This window comes from Mustela putorius, unplaced genomic scaffold (assembly GCF_011764305.1).
Source record: "Mustela putorius furo isolate JIRA1106 unplaced genomic scaffold, ASM1176430v1.1 tig00003983_pilon_pilon_pilon, whole genome shotgun sequence".
In the NCBI taxonomy this organism is placed as follows: Eukaryota; Metazoa; Chordata; class Mammalia; order Carnivora; family Mustelidae; genus Mustela; species Mustela putorius.
The window spans coordinates 13181731-13199346 of record NW_025422123.1 but is presented as its reverse complement, the minus strand read 5'-3'; positions in this window follow the sequence as shown (position 1 = coordinate 13199346).

Genomic DNA, 17616 nt, shown 5'->3' with positions numbered 1-17616 from the left:
ACAGAAATGTTCTATTCTTAATTCTGAAAGCAATACTCAATGCTACTCATTTTTATTTTATTTTATTTATTTTATTTTTCGGATTAGACTGATTTCATAATTCCACACATTAAGAAGGAACATGAGTAGCACATAAATCCAGCTTAATATACTAACCATCCAGGTGGATCTTGACCCAGTTATCAAAATGCACTTGGGTCCATGGCGGATGCCGAGGAGAAAACCATGAAGAATAGTGCACATATTTGTCCTCAAGGCCCTTAAGTTTAGCTTTTCATGAGAGATCAGCCTTTTCATTTATAGGGTCAGGAAAAAAATATATATTTATATTGTAATAACATGCTTATTATGGAGTATTTAATATTTAAAATTTTAAAATACATTAAAGAGAGGAGAAAAATCACCGCAAATCCCACTTTCAACATATAGTCATTTACCTTTCATTTTTAAAACTTCCATATGTATATTTCACAATAATATAAATTTTTATTTGCTTAAATTTTGGCCATTAGGTCTTTTCAATACAGTGAGTTATAATGTCATCTATTTTTCCTAAATTATCCTTCTTAAGAATGTTTATCAGCACCCAATCTTCCTTCAACTGGCTCCCATCAATGCCCTGCCCCACCAAAAAAAAACTAAGGGTCCTCAGATGCCTCAGCTTTCCAGAAATAATGTTCATTCGGTTTTCGTTTAAACTTAATTGATAGTTAGAAAACTAATTAATAGTTTATTTTATAAACTTAGTAGATATTCAATATAAAAAAACTCAAAAACACTATAGGAAAATGTTAACTTTAATCCCACCACCCAAAATAATCATTGTTAGCATCTTGGTATCTGTCAAGACTTTTCTCCATGCTTTTTTTTTTCCATACAAATGCTAGATAGCGTGGCTTATAAATGTTTCCCCGTGCCAGCAGATATTTTTTAACAACATGCTTTTCAGGGGCTACATATAATTCCGCTGAATGGATATACTGGATTTAACTTACCAGGTCTGTGTTGTGGATAAAGAGTTTATTTTCAGCTGATTTTGCTTATCACAGTCAATGCTACAGTAAATACCTTTGCATTTGCAATTGTATGTACTTTAGGTTATTGCCTTAGAACAAATTCCAGTAAGTGGAATTGTGAATCAAATGTATTAAGCTGTTTTGTTTTTTTAAAAGAATGTAATTTTAAAATGATCTCTAGGGACGCCAGGGTGGCTCAGTGGGTTAAGCAGCTGCCTTCGGCTCAGGTCATGATCCCAGCGTCCTGGGATCAAGTCCCACATCGGGCTCCTTGCTCAGCAGGGAGCCTGCTTCTCCCTCTGCCTCTGCCTGCCATTCTGTCTGCCTGCACTCGCTCTCTCTCCCCCTCTCTCTGATAAATAAATTAAATCTTTAAAAAAAAAAATGATCTCTAATTTCCCCACCCTGTGGGAGCATGTCCCAAAGGTAAAGGTGGTTTGAACTCCTTTAGCCAAAACCCTAAGAATGCAGAATTAACTTTAAGAGGGACACAGGATAAGACTTTTTAAGGCAGCACAGGAAGATTCTGAACTCATCTTCTCCTGTAGACAAGATGAATCTACAACTACATATGGATCAATTCTCTCTGAAAAAGACTTGAAAACCAGCAGATCAGCTCCTCACAACAAACAGTAAAAGGGCTACGTCCAAATGGGTAAGAGTGACAGAGACTCTCATCTAAAACCCCACCCAACATGTGGCAACCCACAGTCAGGAGGGGTCTCACAAATTCAGAGCTTCTCCCTGAGAATTAAGGGGTTCATGCCCCACATCAGACCCCCCGACCCTTGGGACCTTCAGTGGAGGGATGAGCCCCCTCTCCCAAAATGTCTGACTTTGAAGACCAAGGGGGGCTCATGATCAGGAGATACATTTCTGAAGATGTTTGTGCACAGACTCCCTCACCCTGGGTCCCAGTGCAAAAGCAGCCCTTTGACAGGCACCCAGACTATATGTGAAAGAGATTTGTTTACTATCTTAAAGCATCTTCCAGAGGAGCAGAAGCCTGCTGATACTCTCTCCAGGGATGGGGCACTGGCAAGAATCATTTTTGTGCTGTCCCTCTACTTTAATAGTGCTGGTGGGCGAGCCCCAGCCCTGCATGCTCCCACAACCTTGCTAGAGGTGGTGGGCATGCACAGCCCACACAGGGGATGTTTCTTGATTGCCTGGCTCTGGGGATCGAGAGGCTTGTGTTCCTGGGCCCCAAGGGACTGTAACTATAATTAGAGAGAGAGTGTTTGTCAGGTTAATACCCTCCAGGGCACTACATAAGCAGCAGACTAAAAACATACCTCCTTTTCTATGAGAAAGGCCTCTATACTTGTCTTAGAGCTTCAGCCCAAGAAATCGAATTCAGGATTTCCAGATATCTAGAGATTATGGAGGAGCTGTCAGGGAATATAGGCTGGGACATGCCATGTTTGTGTTCTCCCTTGGCCTTGCCACAGCTCCTGGCATCTCCTAGAAAGGAGCTTTTCCCCCTGGGGGATGTACCCAGATCTCTGGTCTGGAGGCCAGCAGGGGTTACTACTACAGTCCCACAGGACTGTATGTATTTGCCTACTTCAAAAGCTTCTGCTAAGGTCTGGCTTCCAATCAACCTGAAACTAGGTACTGACTGAGATACACCTTGCCCTCTCCTTGGAAAAATTAGGTCTTGGCACATCCTCCGCAACTGGGACCTATCAAGAATAGATCAAGCTGTTTAGACAATCCAAAGGTTTGTCTAAGAGCTAGGGCAAAGTTGAAAGATAAGTCTCATCTCCTCTATAAGGCCACTCCTTGAAGAATGAGAGACATAGCTGTTTTGCTTAATAAATAAGGATAAACACAGAGAGAGTAACAAAACGAGGAAACAGAAGAATATGTTCCAAGTGAAAGAATTAGATGAAACCTCAGGAAAAAGCCATAATGCAACAGAGATTAGCAATTTATCTGATAAAGATTTTAAAGCAACAGTCATAAAAACGTTTACTGCACTTGAGAGAAAAATGAAATATGGTGAAAACTTCAATTGAGATAGAAAATATAAGAAAATAGCAAGCAGAAGAAGCAGAACTGAAGAATAAAATAATCAAACCAAAAACTATGCTAGAAATGTGTAAGAGCAGATGGACGAAGCAGAGAAAGGATACGTTACCTAGAATGCAAGGCAGTGGAACTCACCCAAACAGAGCAGCAGAATGAAAAAAAAGAATTCAAAACAGTGAAGAGGGCTTAGAGTCCTATAGGAAAATGTCAAGCAGAAAAACATTTGCATTATAGGGTTCCTGGAAGGAGAAGAGAGAGAGAAAGGGATAGAAAGCTTATATGAAGAAATAATTCCTGAAAACTTCCCTCACTTGGGGAAGGAAACAGACATCCAGATCCAGGAATACCAGACAGTTCTAAATAAGATGAACCCGAAACAATTCACATCAGGACACATTACAATTAAAATGTTAAAAATTAAACAGAGAATCTTAAAAGCAGCAAGAGATAAAAGCTTGTTACACACAAAGCAGTCCCCATAAGACTGTCAGCAGAATTTTCAACAGAGTCTTTGCAGGGCAGAGGGAATGGTAGGATGTACTCAAAGTGCTGAAAGGGAAAAACTGCCAACTGAGAATACTGTACTTGGAAAGATTATTATTTGGAATTGAAGAAAAGATAGAGCTTTCCAGATAAGCAAAAACTAAAGGAGTTTATTACCATTAAACTGGCCTTACAAGAAATGTTAAAGGGACTTCTTTAAGTTGAAAAGGAGAGACATAATTAGTACTAAGAAAACATATGAAAGTATCAATTTCACTGGCGAAGGTAAATATACAGAAAAAGTAGTGGATTAATCACTTATAAAGCTAGAATGAAGTTAAAAGACAAAGGTAGTAAAACTAACTTTATAATAATCAGTGAAAGGATACAAAAAAATAAAGATGTAAAATGCGACATCAAAAACATCAAGTGAGGGACGCCTGGGTGGCTCAGTTGGTTAAGCAGCTGCCTTCAGCTCAGGTCATGATCCCAGCGTCCTGGGATCGAGTCCCACATGGGGCTCCTTGCTCGGCAGGGAGTCTGCTTCTCCCTCTGCCTCTGTCTGTCATTCTGTCTGCCTGTGTTCGCTCTCTCTCCCTCTCTCTCTCTCTGACAAATAAATAAAAAAAATTTTTAAAAAAATCAAGCGAGGGATTAAAAATGTGGAGTTTTAGAATGCATTTAAACTTAAATCACTATCAACTTAAAATAGCCCACCATATACATAGGATGCAAGCCTCGTGATAACTATAAAACAAAAACCTATGGAGGATACACAAAAGATAAGAAGAAAGAAATCTGAGCCTAACACTAAAGAAATCATCAAATCACAAGAGAACAAGAGAAGAACAGAACAGAGAGAAACTGCAAAACAAGCAGAAAACAAAGAACAAAATGGCAATAAGTACATACCTATCAATAATTATTTTCCATGTAAATGCACTAAATTCTCTGATCAAAAGACAGAGAATGACTGAATGGATGAATTAGCGGACAAAAGTTCAAGATCCATGTATATGCTGCCTATAAGAGATGCACTTGAGCTGAAGGACACACACCAACTAAAAGTGAAGGGATGGAAAAAAGATGTTCTGCACAAATGGAAATGAAAAGAAAGCTACGGAAACTATACTTATATCAAAAAAAATAGACTTTAAAACATAGACTGTAAAAAAGACATAGAAGGGCATTATACAATGATAAAGGGGTCCATGTAACAAGGGATATATTTGTAAGTGCTTATGCACCTATCATAGAAGTACCTAAACATATAAAGCAAATATTAACAGATGTAAAGGGGAAGAAAGTGACAACAATACAGTAATCATAGAGGACCTTACTACTCCACATATATCAATGGATAGATCATCTAGGGAATCAATAAGGGAACATTGGCCATAAATGATACATTAGAATAGATTATTCCATCCCAAAGCAGCAGAATACAGATTATTCCATCCCAAAGCAGCAGAATACACATTCTTCTCAAGTGCATGTGTAAGGTTCTCCAGAATAGCTCATGTTAGGCCTCAGTACAAGTCTCAATAAATTTAAAAAGACTGAAATCATATGGAGCATCTTTTCCAACCACAGTGATATGAAATAAGAAATCAACGACTAGAGAAAATGGGGGAAAAAAATCACAAATATGTGATTAAACAGCATGCTACTGAGAAATCAACAGGTTAATGAAGAAATCAGAGGTGAAATAAAAAAAAAATACCTTAAGACAAGTGAAAATGGAAATATATATATATATGTATATATATATATATATATAATTATATTGAACACCTGAAACTAATATGACACTGTATATTAACTAACTGGAATTAAAATAAAAACCTTTAGAACAAAGTTTACAACACCCAAATATGGTTCAATGCAGTCAATATTATTTAATATCGTCAAATTACAGCAAATACTATTAGAGCCATTCTTTCCTATGCCAAAGTTTAAATGATGAACTAAATAAGAGACTTTCAGTTGAACACCCCAATTAAAACTACACATGAAAAATGTTTAGTGCCATATATGAGCTGATTATCATGTGATGTTAAACAATTGAAAAATGATTCTCAATTGTATGTGTTATGAAAATTCTATGGAATCCTGGGGTGCCTGGGTGGCTCAGTTAGGTAAGCAACTCACTCTTGATTTTGTCTGAGGTCATGATCCTGGGACTGTGAGATCAAGGCCCATGTCCCCCAGCTTAAGATTCTCTCTCTTCTTCCCCTGCATTCTTTCTCTCTAAAAAAAAAAGGAAGAAAAGAAAATCCTATGGAGTTCTGAGTCACAAGTTTTCATTTGTTAAGCTGCCAAAAATTCCACTATTAGCACACATAGGTTGCTAAAGCAGTCCATCATGCTGCATAGGGATACTGCTAAAAAACTACCAAGGCTTAAAAACTCTGAAAATGTTCAGCAATTATTATCACAGGCTTGGGTTGTAAAGCAAGCACAAAAGACTATTCAGAATCTGGTTTTAAGTAAGGAAGCATTGTTTTGAACTACTCTTACAGATCCCTTTGGAAAAAAATGACTAGAAAGCAACTTTTTAAAAAAAGAAAGAAAATGTAAATACAACCAAAATCTTGGGATACAGCAAAAGCAGTTTTAAGAGGGAAGTTCACAGTGATAAAGGCCTACCTATAGCAATAAAATCTTAAATCAACAATCAAATTTACACCCAAAGAAAAGAACAGAGCCCAAAGTTAGTAGCTCTTGTTTTGGTTTTTTTTTTAAAGGAAAGAAAAAGGGGAAAACAAAATAATTGCACAATGGTTTTGTGGCTTGCAAAAGGTAACACAAAGTGAGGAATATTAGGACAAATAACATGAACAAAGCAAGGTCCATTCTTCCATTCTCTGTTAGATGCTATGATACAAGTAATAGTACATTCAGCAGGAGTGGCAAAATGTGTTTCTTGTAGTAAATCCTTCAAATGAGCTAAGAGGTTGAAACACAGCTATGACAGATCTCTTAAGGAGCAAAAGAAGTCAGCTTGTGTTATCAGTGTGTCACAACCAGAACAGAGCCAGTTTTCAATATCATTACTTCACTTGATCTTCACTCAAGCCCTTGGATCTATGCTATGGACTGAACGTGCGTGTCCACCACCACGGCCCTTAACGTCAAAGCCCCTAGCCCTAGCCCTAGTGTGGCTGTGTTTGGAGATGGAGCCTCCAAAGAAGTAATTAAGGTCAGGCTAAATCCCAAGGGTGGGGCCCTGATCTTTAGAAGAGACACCAGGGAGGCACTCGTTCTTTCTCTGAATGCAAGAATCGAGGTGGGGTCACATGCAGAGAGAGCAAGAAATTAACCATGCACAGTCTAGGAAGAGCACTCTCACCAGAAACCAAATTTGCCAGCACCTTGATCTTGGCCTTCCCAGCCTCCAGAATGGTGAGCAAACAAATTTCTGTAATTTAAGCTCCCCAGTCTGGGTGTTTGGTTATAACAGCCCCAAAAGGCTAATAGAACATGGGTGTCATCACTATCACCTTATGTTATTGATGAGAAAATTTTGACCAAGAAAGGTGAAAAATTTGTACAAGGCTATGTAGTAAGCCATAACCAGCTCTCAAATTCAGTTCTGTCTGATGCCACAGTCCATGTTCTATCTGCTTTAACCGCTTCGCTCTACGAGGGGAAATGGTGATGATTTCAGAGTGATTTGAGACACTGTATTCAGCCCTTCTAAGCCCCAAGATATTCCTTCATCAGGTTTCTCAGTTCCTGAATATCTACTATTAAGCAATCTTTGTCTAGTGGACCAAAGTCTTCTCCCTCTTTTTGGAGCCTCCTATAATATTCTGGAATCCCTAGAAAGCAAACATTGTAAGAAAGGAATCAGACACGTAGCCCCTCTCCAAAGTTATAGCCCACCTGAAATGTTCAGAATACTGCCTCTAAGTATGGAAAAGAAGACCAACTGGGCTTAACCAGCTGCTCCCTAAGGCCGTGATGTTACAAACGTCAAACATGGAGGCGTGACCCAATCAATGATCACAATTAAAACTAAACATAATCCTAATGGAATTTAGAGCTATTGAATTCTATTACAATTTCATCTTGAAACTAGGGTATAAAGAAATTTCGTTGAGGAAAAATAAGAGAAGAACAAATTCTCCATCGTACCCGTGACTTTTTAAAAAAATCTCATCAACACTTGCAAGCCCGGCACAGACTTTCTCTAATCCCTTTGTTATCAGTTACATATCCACAAGGACACACACGCTCACAAAGGATTTTGTGCGGCTTAATCCTACAGAAACATGTAGACGACCCAGCCATGAACTTTCTTGGCTACCATTTCAAGCCACCATCCACTTAAGTCTGCTCTTGCTCTTTTGTTTCCTACCATCCACCCAATGGCCCCAAACCGGAAACTTAGGCACCATCCCTGCCTTTCCCCGCCCCCAGCAATTAATCTCAGTCAGTCTGTGGATTCACCCTCATAACCAGCTCTCAAAACTATCAGCTTCACACCCATCCCAAGACACCCCTGCCCCGGCATCCCACTTCAGGGGGGATGGAAGTCCCTTCCACGACTGCTTCACCCCCTAACCTGCTTCCCCACAAATTCACTCTATGTGGGGCAGGAAACCTCAAGCCTGTTTAAAGAATGCAGAACAGTTGAATATTAATAAATGTTTTTATATTTGCCCTACTATCGATGTGTGTTTCTCTTGACACGCATCTATGTGGTTGATCAGTGTAAGAATGCTGTTTTCATGAGAGGTCTTCAATTCTTGTCAGCACCTCATGGTGTAACGTTTTATGGTGTGAGGACAAGTCACTTAAATTCTTTGAGCTTTGGTTTCCTTTTCTGAAAAAAACGATGTTATACCTCAACATCTAAGGTTATACCAACATTCTAAGGTTCTATGACAACCACCCACTTTCAAGGTTTTATTTATTTTTTTGTGATTCAGTGTGCACTCTGGTGAGGGACGCTCATTGTGTTTAGAACTTCATGACTGAGATCTTTCTTTGCTGTTCTATAGGCCACAAGGGGGCACCCACTTTCTACCAAGTTGAACATCAGCGCTTTGACTTCGCAGAAATCATCTCTTAAATTTCTGGGAAATTCCAGTGAGCACAGAATTATGAATAATTTAAACTTTGCCTATTAACTCACTGAGATATTTCAAAACATAATTGTTAGTACAGATGGATTTCAGTTTTAAGTGTCTCCACAAATGGGTTGAGTGTGTGATTTTACCCATGATGTTGGAGTTCTGAAGTATATGAAATTTGTATGAAATTGGACTTGAGGTTTTATTAAAAAATATAGAGAATCCCCATTCTTTAGCCAAGTTCCTACTTAATGGCTGTGTTTCCCACTTAATTCTTCTTGATCTACCTCAGAGGGTTTTATGGAGATTAATTTAGAGTATATGGAAATGATTACCTGAATGTATTCTTAGAAGACAGCATCTTATTTCTTATGTTACATGGTGGCTTTACCAAAATAAGGACTCAGAGTCAAACACTTTCATTATAAAAATTATTCTGGGCACAATTCTTCACAGAACAACAAAATATTTTGGAGAGCAAGTAAGCAGTTTTGGGGGGAGAGTCTTCCAACCATTGAGAGAAGTGGACTCAAGGTGCATGTTTACGGGCCCTAGGTTTGGTGGTAGAAGTGTGGTGATGATGAAAGGGTGGTATGATGGTTAGGGTAAGGGAGGAGAAGGGGGGAAAGTGGGGAGATCAACTGGAAGGGGTCAGAAGAGGGCAAACAAACTAGTCAAAGGGACCTTGTCAGGCCGGCAAACAAGGTCAGCACTTCCAACACCAGAGAACAGCTGCCAAGCAAAGGTGACTCAAAAAGAACTCAGAAAGTCCCATCAGAGACACAGTAGCCACCAGAAGGATGGTCAGGGCATCCTTGTGAAAGATGATGTCCCCAGGAATCCTTATATAGGAGGTAGTATAATTAGCTGAAAAACGTAGGTGTTTTCAATTTGGGTTTAAGTGATCTTGAGAACACTGATTAACATTCCCTAGCCTCAGTTTCTTTAACTGAAAGAGGAGAACAAATAATACCTACCTCTCAGGTTGTTGTAAGAATTTAATAAATTAATGCATAGAAATCCAAAAACACCATCATTATCATGGTCCTCCTCTCTTCCCCTTCATCAGCATTTGTATCTTTATCTAATTATCCCCATGGATCATTTCCCTTCATTTCCTCTGATGAGGAAAGTTCTTAAGAGGATGTCCTGTGGGCCTTCCCACACATGAAGGCTAAACTGAACAAAACTCTAATAAAAATTTAACATACCCCTTCCCTGTGACCAAGCAATTCCATTCTAGAGTATTTACCAAGGAGAAATGAAAATATGTGTCAATAAAAAGTCATGTACTCAGCATTCACTGCAGTTTTTTCTTTTTTATTGTAGTAAAAATATTTAACATCAGATCTATGCTTTTAGCAAAATTTTAAGTGTAAAAAAGAAAGTATAGGTAACCACAGGCACAATGCTGTCCGGGAGATCTCTAGAACTTACTCATCATGTGTAACTGCAACTCTTTTCCCATTGAATAGCAATTTCCGCCCCCTCCCCAGCCCCTGGCAGCCACCATGCTATGCTCTGTTTCTATGACTTTGCCTAGTTTAAATACCTCACATGAGTGGTGGAATTATGCAGTATTTGTCCTTCTGTGATGGCTTATTTTATGTAGCATAGTGTCCTCCAGATTCAGCCGTGTTGTCCCATATCGCATGATCTCCTACCTTTGTAAGGCTTAATAATATTCCCTTATGTGTATACACCACATCTTCTTTATCCATTCATCTGTCAGTGGACATTCAGGTTCCTTCTGTATCTTGGCTGTTGTGAATTATAATGAGCTCAAACTGGAAGCCACTCAAATGGCCACCAAGTGGTGAATTAATAAGTGAATTATGCTATATTCATCCAGGGAACAAGCTGCCAACGGAATCGATGACATGGAGAAATCTCAAATACATCACGCTGAATGGAAGAAGCGGTCCATGAAATAAGACAACCTAGTGATTTCTGTATATTAATTGAATACGCCAAACTACTTAATGGTGACAGATACCAGAACAGGTTTGCAGGGACAGGGACACAGACAGACTGGAAACAGACGGAGAAACAGATGGGGGACGGTGGTGGGGAGGAACAGACGGGGAAACTTTTTTGGGGAATGGGAATGTTCTAATACTGGTTTTGGTGTAGATTTCACAGGTACACATTAAACTGTTCACTAAGCTTTGTGCATTGGCCCTGTATAAATTATACCTCAATGACATTTGAGTGTTTTGGAAAAACAAGACAAAACCAAGCAAACAAATCTATGATATGAGCCAAAAAGCTCTCACAACGCAGAGCTGAGCGGCCAAGATAGAGTGAAGGCTTGCACGGGCAGGGCTAGCTCTCCTGGTGAACAGACCGAAGCATATAGTGATGAATAAAGCAAGAGCAACTTTCCAGAAGAGTGAGCACATCTATAGCCATTCAGAAAAGGAATCAGCTGACAGAGGCCACCCCAGCAAAAGGATTCCCTCTGTGAAAAGTGGATTGTCATTAAGCATAGTCGAGGTTTGTGCAAAGGGTTGATGGGGCAGCCATCCCAAATGCATGCCGAGCATTTGTCAGTTTTCCATTAATGTGTCTATGAATGTGTCTATTCACTCTCCCAGCGGGTCCTCTGCTCTCCCTCCAAATATGGTCGCAATCCAGCGGCTTCTCACGGACTTCACTACAGCCTACATCAGCATCATCTCTAGCCTGATTATGGCAATAAACTCAAGTGGCTCGTGTCCTGACTTCCACCCTCACCCCTCTGCAAACTATTCTCTGCACAATAGCCAAGAGATGCGCTTAGAACTCCTCAATAGTTTTCCATGACCCTTAAAATGAAATGCCCAATTTTCACTGGGGCCCACAAGGTTCACAGGAACCTGCTGCTGACCACCTCTGCAGACTCAGCCCCTCCCCTAAGGCACCCCCCACTGGCTCCCTGCTCCTGCTGTAGCAGCTTCTCACCCTAGCTCAGATATTCTGCACTGGCCCTAGATACTTCTTATTCCCTCCACCTGGAAGGACACGCCCTCAGAGCATCTTGTTTTTACTTCATTTAAGTCACTGTTCAATTGGCCTCTCCTTGGAGATACCTTCCCTGACTCCCCTTTATAAAATGGCACCCCTACCTACCCCTTTTCCTATTACCCCGTACGATGGTTAATTTTATGTGTCAGTTGGACTGGACCATGACGTGCCCAGGTATTTGGTAAAACATAATTCTGGATTTTTCTGTGAGGGTATTATTTTTATTTTTACATTTGTAAGTTGATATTTTTATTTTTAAAAAATTTTTTTAATAAACATATAATGTATTTTTATCCCCAGGGGTACAGGTCTATGAATTGCCAGGTTTACACACTTCACAGCACTCACCATAGCACATACCCTCCCCAATGTTCATAACCACACCCCCCCTCCCTCTGAGCAACCCTCAGTTTGTTTTGTGAGATTAAGAGTTGTGAGAATATGAGATTAACATTTAAATTGATAGACTGAGTAAACAGATTGCCTGCTATAATGTGGGTGGGCCTCATCCAATCAGTTGAAGGTCTGAATAGAAGAAAAGGCTGACTCTCCCCCAAGTAAGAGAAAATTTTCCTGCCTGATAGAATTTTAACTGAGATATCCACGTTTCCTGGTACCACGATAGCCTGTCACCTTTTGGACTTGAACTGGAACATTGGCTCTTTGGATTTGCCAGCTTTTGTAATTGTGTATGACAATTCCTTATTACTTCTCTCCCTGCAACCCCAGTAACTGTTACCCAACTGTATGTCTTCTTTGGAAAAAGTCCAGAGCTTTTAACCACATGGCAATGCTGCCTCCCAGTGGCATCTCTTGCTTGGATAATTCTTGCCCTGCTTCCATTCATTTGCCAGGTCACAGCCAACCCTATCTAAAGCTCCTCAGAGGTCTTTCACTGACTTCAGAACACCAGCCAAGTGTCACACCATGGCCAGTTGTGACCTGGCTTTACGGCCCCTCCAAGGCCACCCTCATGGTTATCATGTCTCCTGGCCTTCCTTGCTCTTTCACACACATTGTTTTTCAGCCTTGTCAAACCTGCTTTGGTCCTTCAGCCTCAACTCCTAACCTCCACCGCTGGCCTGCAGAGTTCTCTCCCAACTCTCCTGCTTACCTCTAGCCTACCCTTCCATTTTTCATTCATATGCCGCTTTCTCCAAGAGGCCTCCCAGAACTTCTCCAGGCTACTTTATGAGCTCCGGATAAGCTTTCCCAGAGAGCACCTGTCCTCCCCTTTCACAGACCATCACCTTCCCTGGTTTTAGTTGTTTAACTTCCTGCCTTCCTAGCTGGACAGGAACTAGTCTGTTTCATTCACTTTAGGACAAGCAACTAGCATGTATGATATATATTGTTAAGTGGTCGATTGAATTTATGAGTAATAGAGATACAATGATCTGCCCTTAAGAGCCCTTCCACCCATTTCTACGCAATTTCTAGAAAAAAAGATATCTACAGAGAAAGAAAACAGATTGGTGCTTGCCAGGGACTGGGAGTGGGAATGAGGAGTGCCTGCCTAAAGGGCAGGCAGAATCTCTTTGGTGTGATGGAAATGATTTAAAATTGGATTGGGGTGATAATTGCGCAACTCTAAGTTAACTAAAAAGTGCTGAATGGTACACTTGAAATGAGAGCCATGGGTATGGAGTGGTAATTTATACTTCCATAATTTGTTTTTCAAGGAATGCATCTAGTGTCTACTGGCTCAGTGCCAGCCAGATCGAATTTTCCTGATGTCAGGAAAGACACCCCAAAATCTTGTGTAGCTTAACATTTTCCTAAAAGCAGTAATATTCAGACTTCACATTTCAGGATTTCCTATGCCACTCTGACTTCTCCATGGAACGTATTTTGCTACTTTAAGTTCTTCAGGGTCTGCCATCGTCGAGTTTCATGGCAACTGAGAAGGAAGCCCAGAATCATAGAGCCATGAGATTTCCCATACTGAACAATAAAAAAGAAATCTTTGAAGAGGAATTTTCTCAAAGACTAGCACGATGTGTGCATGTGTTAGATAAGGCCAGAAAAATGTCCCGGTGTGAACAGACCAGAGATGGGAAAATGATTCAGACCGTAGAAGCTGTTTTCTCCAATTTCTGAACCCTTGGTATAAAGTTGCTAAACAGTCATGTGGTTGCAAGGGTACAGAAGTTCCCTGATTTCCCTTCTGCAAATGGAACAAGAATTTGGAGTTCTCTAGCCCAACATGGGGAAGCCTATGTGGGAACAGGCAAGCTTAGGACCCCAGTCATATTCCAGGAGGAGCTGCTTCTTTGCTCTGGTCTGGCCAAGAGATGGGACAAGGAATGACTTGCTGGGGTGGGGGGTGGGGCGGGGCTTGGCTGCTGCTATCCCTGTGAAGGTGTGACATGCCATGACACCAGGCCACAGTGCCCAGACTGAACAACCATGCTGCTTTTCAGCCCCAACGTCCCCGGATGGCACAAAGCAGGCTGCCCCCAAAGTCTCTTCATCCTGTGGAATCTGGGACTGCCTAAGGATTGAGGCAGATCAGCTAAGCCAAATGGGGAGGGAACACCACCCCTACCCTCCAGCTTTGGGTTGTCTCCTACTGGGGGGAACACCACCCCCACCCTCCAGGCTTGGGTTGTCTCTTACAGGGCATTTGCTCTTTCGCATAGGAATTTTTGATGACACCTGATTGCCATGGAGTTGGTTCATGTCATTTTATAAGATGGAAGAAACAAATCTCAGGAGAAAGAGTGATTCGAGAGACAGATTCCTGGGCTGGAGCACAGAAGATCTGAATTCAGATTCTGGTTCTATGATTAATCAGCTTGTGAATTGGGGGAAATCAGTTTTCCCTTCTGAGCATCTGCTTGTGCATCTGTTAAATGAATTTTTCAGGGTTTGTTTTTTTTTTTTTACTCTGATAATAAGAATAATAATAAGAATAGTACTAATTCTGATTTCCTAATCATTTGCCTAATCAGAGATGCCAGGTACATTTGCATGCAGTCATCAGAAACAGGCATAATTTTCACTATTTGTAGACAATGAAAAGGACGATGAGGCAAGCTAGCCGAATTGCCCAAGTTCAAAGTGCTTAGAGACAGAATTACTTGGGCTTGCCCAAACATGTCTTCTCTATACCAGGTCCTGAGTCCCAACTACAGAACAGAATGTTGAGGCCACTTTCCCTCATTTCCTGGGCTCAGGGACACCACCGTCTTTTCCAAAGGCTCTAGAAAAGCCTCTAGATTTTCACCCCCAACCCTGTATTTAGAAAACTTTTAAGCACATGAAAAAATTGAAAGAATTTTACAGTAAACACTCTTCTACTCGTTTCCTATGAGCTCGCACGGCTTCCTTTGCTGCACATTAAGACACCTAGCCCTCTCTCCCTCTCTTCCTCCATGGATCGATCTTACTTTCTATGGAATCCTTTGGTTTTGATTAATTTTGAGAAAGCCTTCTCCCATCAAATTTTCTCACTCTTTTCTCCCTGGTCCCATACCATTCAGTCATTTCAGGAGCCAGCGTGGCAGGCAGGATCCTGCCCTATGAATGGACAATCGGGCTCAGGAAGGGAAGCCGCCAGCTCAGCGTTGCTTCACTGGGAAGCACTGGTCCAGCTCTCTCAGGCTAAAGCCTAGGCTTTTAGCCTTACGTTCTCATGTCCTCTTACATGGTACTTTTGCAAACATAGGTGTTATGCCTTCCCTTCAACCAATCTTTGTTAATTTCCACTGGGGATGTTTTTTCCGAAGGAAATTAACATCTTTTATAGCCAAATGAAACAGGATCAACAACAACAAAAAACACCTCAGGGCTTATTTACTCTGCTATGACCAGAACATTTTTTTTTAAGATTTTATTTATTTGTCTCAGAGAGAGAGAGCTCCTGCACATGCGAGCAGGGGCAGGAACAGAGGCAGAGGGAGAAACAATCTCCCCACTGAGCAGGAAATCTGACATGGGACTCAATCCTAGGTCCCTGGGATGGTGACCTGAGCCAAAGGCAGACGCTCAACTGACTGAGCCACCCAGGCACCCCTGTGATGACCAGAACTTTAAATACGGTTAACTTAAAAGAGAACATCTAAATGATGTGACCCTTCTTCCCTAAAGTTTAATATTTACAGTTTGATTTTGTGCATGTGTTTACACGTGTGTGTGGAGGGGGGGGGTACGTGTGTGTATTCCATAATATCTACTGCTTTTACAGATCTGTGCCTCTGAACTCAGTTTACAACCTTGACTGCATTTTATTTATTTCTTTGTTTTGTTTTCGTATTCTTGAAATAGGGCAAGAAGTTCCATCAGGTGCATATGTGTGAGTATGGACGCTCGTGTGATATGGGATGGATCCCTGGCTCAGTACCTCTCAAGACCCAGGCTTATAACCCTTAACCCATCAACTTGGCTCGAACAAGTAAACAAATTCCCTTTACCAATCTGACTGAGCAGAAGGGTGTTGTTCACCAGAAATACCTGAGATGACCCAAGATTCAGTCACTCTTTCTATTTTAGGCTAGTCTTCCCCTTTGCTTTCATTTAAATACGGGTGTGTCTGCAGTTATGGGAACCATCATAAATCAAATCAGGAAGACTTACCATCGAAGTGCGGAAATGTTTTGTGCCATGAGCCCCTATGGCCATCTGGTGAAGCACTGGACCTCTTCTAGAAAAAGTATTTTTAAATGAAGAAAATAAAATGCAGAAGGTAATAAAGGAAACTAATTTTATTTAAATGCATTTATCAAAATTTAGAATAGTAGTTTATGATATAATATATATATTATTGTATTAAATGGCTAGACATAGGGATAATTCCAAAAGTTACCATAATTTCCAACTAATCACAAGTGTTAATGTTATTTTAAGATACCTGAAATGTCATTGAGATATTTTGTAATTTGAAATTCCATGATTTATAAGATAATGTTAATATTGAGTGAAAATATATGAGATGTCTGTGCAGGAAAGTCATAGAAACTGCTAATATTTGAATTTTGTCACCCAAACTCACAGTTGAAAGAAATGCTAAGTATCAGTTAGTATTAGTAAAAGTAAAGATGGCTTTTTCCTCTCCCAGCAAAGTTTACACACATCTGAAATTCTATGCAGTCACAGGAATGCTTAGTTTGGAAAGGACATTAGCAATTCTGTCTCAGGAGTTCTAAACCTAGATTCACAATAATTTAGTGACTATTGAAGAACTAGAAGTTTCTGGGACCTAACCATGACTTACTGAATTAGAGTCTCTAAAGCAAAATCCATGTATTTTTTATAAATTCCAAAGATGATTCTGATGCACAGCCAGTTAAGGAATTCATTGAACTCTTAGTATTTCCAAAGAATTTCTCTAAGAATTTCTGAGGTATATTCCCTTCCTGCCCTACCACCCCCCCCCCCACGTTCATGGACCTCCTGGTATTTTGCAAGGCTTTATCTCAGTGTATGAGTTAAGTAAACATTAATTCCTTCCTCCCACAAAAAAAAAGCAAGGCATAATTTACATACAGCAATGTTTATACGTTTTAGGGTATCCTATAATCACACAACTAGAACTATCAAAACATGAAACAGTTGCATCACCCTAAAAACTGACCTATGCCTCTTCAAAGACAGTCTTCTCTTCTATCTCCAGTCCCTGGCAATCACTTTGTTTTTTGTTCTACCTGTGTCTTCTCTGAATTGTCCCATAAATTATTTAAACAGGCCTTTGAGGGCACCTAGGTGGCTCCGAGGGTTAAGCCTCTGCCTTCAGCTCAGGTCATGATCTCAGGGATCTGGGATTGAGCCCACATTGCATGGAACTCTCTGCTCAGTGGGGAGCCTGCTTCCCCCCCCCCCCGCCCCGCCTGCCTTTCTACCTACTTGTGATCTCTCTTTCTCTGTCAAATAAATAAATAAATAAAATCTTAAAAAAAAAAAAAAAAAACGGGCCTTTGAGTCTGGCCTTCTTCCATTTAGCATAACGGATTTGGGACTCGTGCATGTCGTTGTGTGCATCAGTCTGTTCCCTTTTA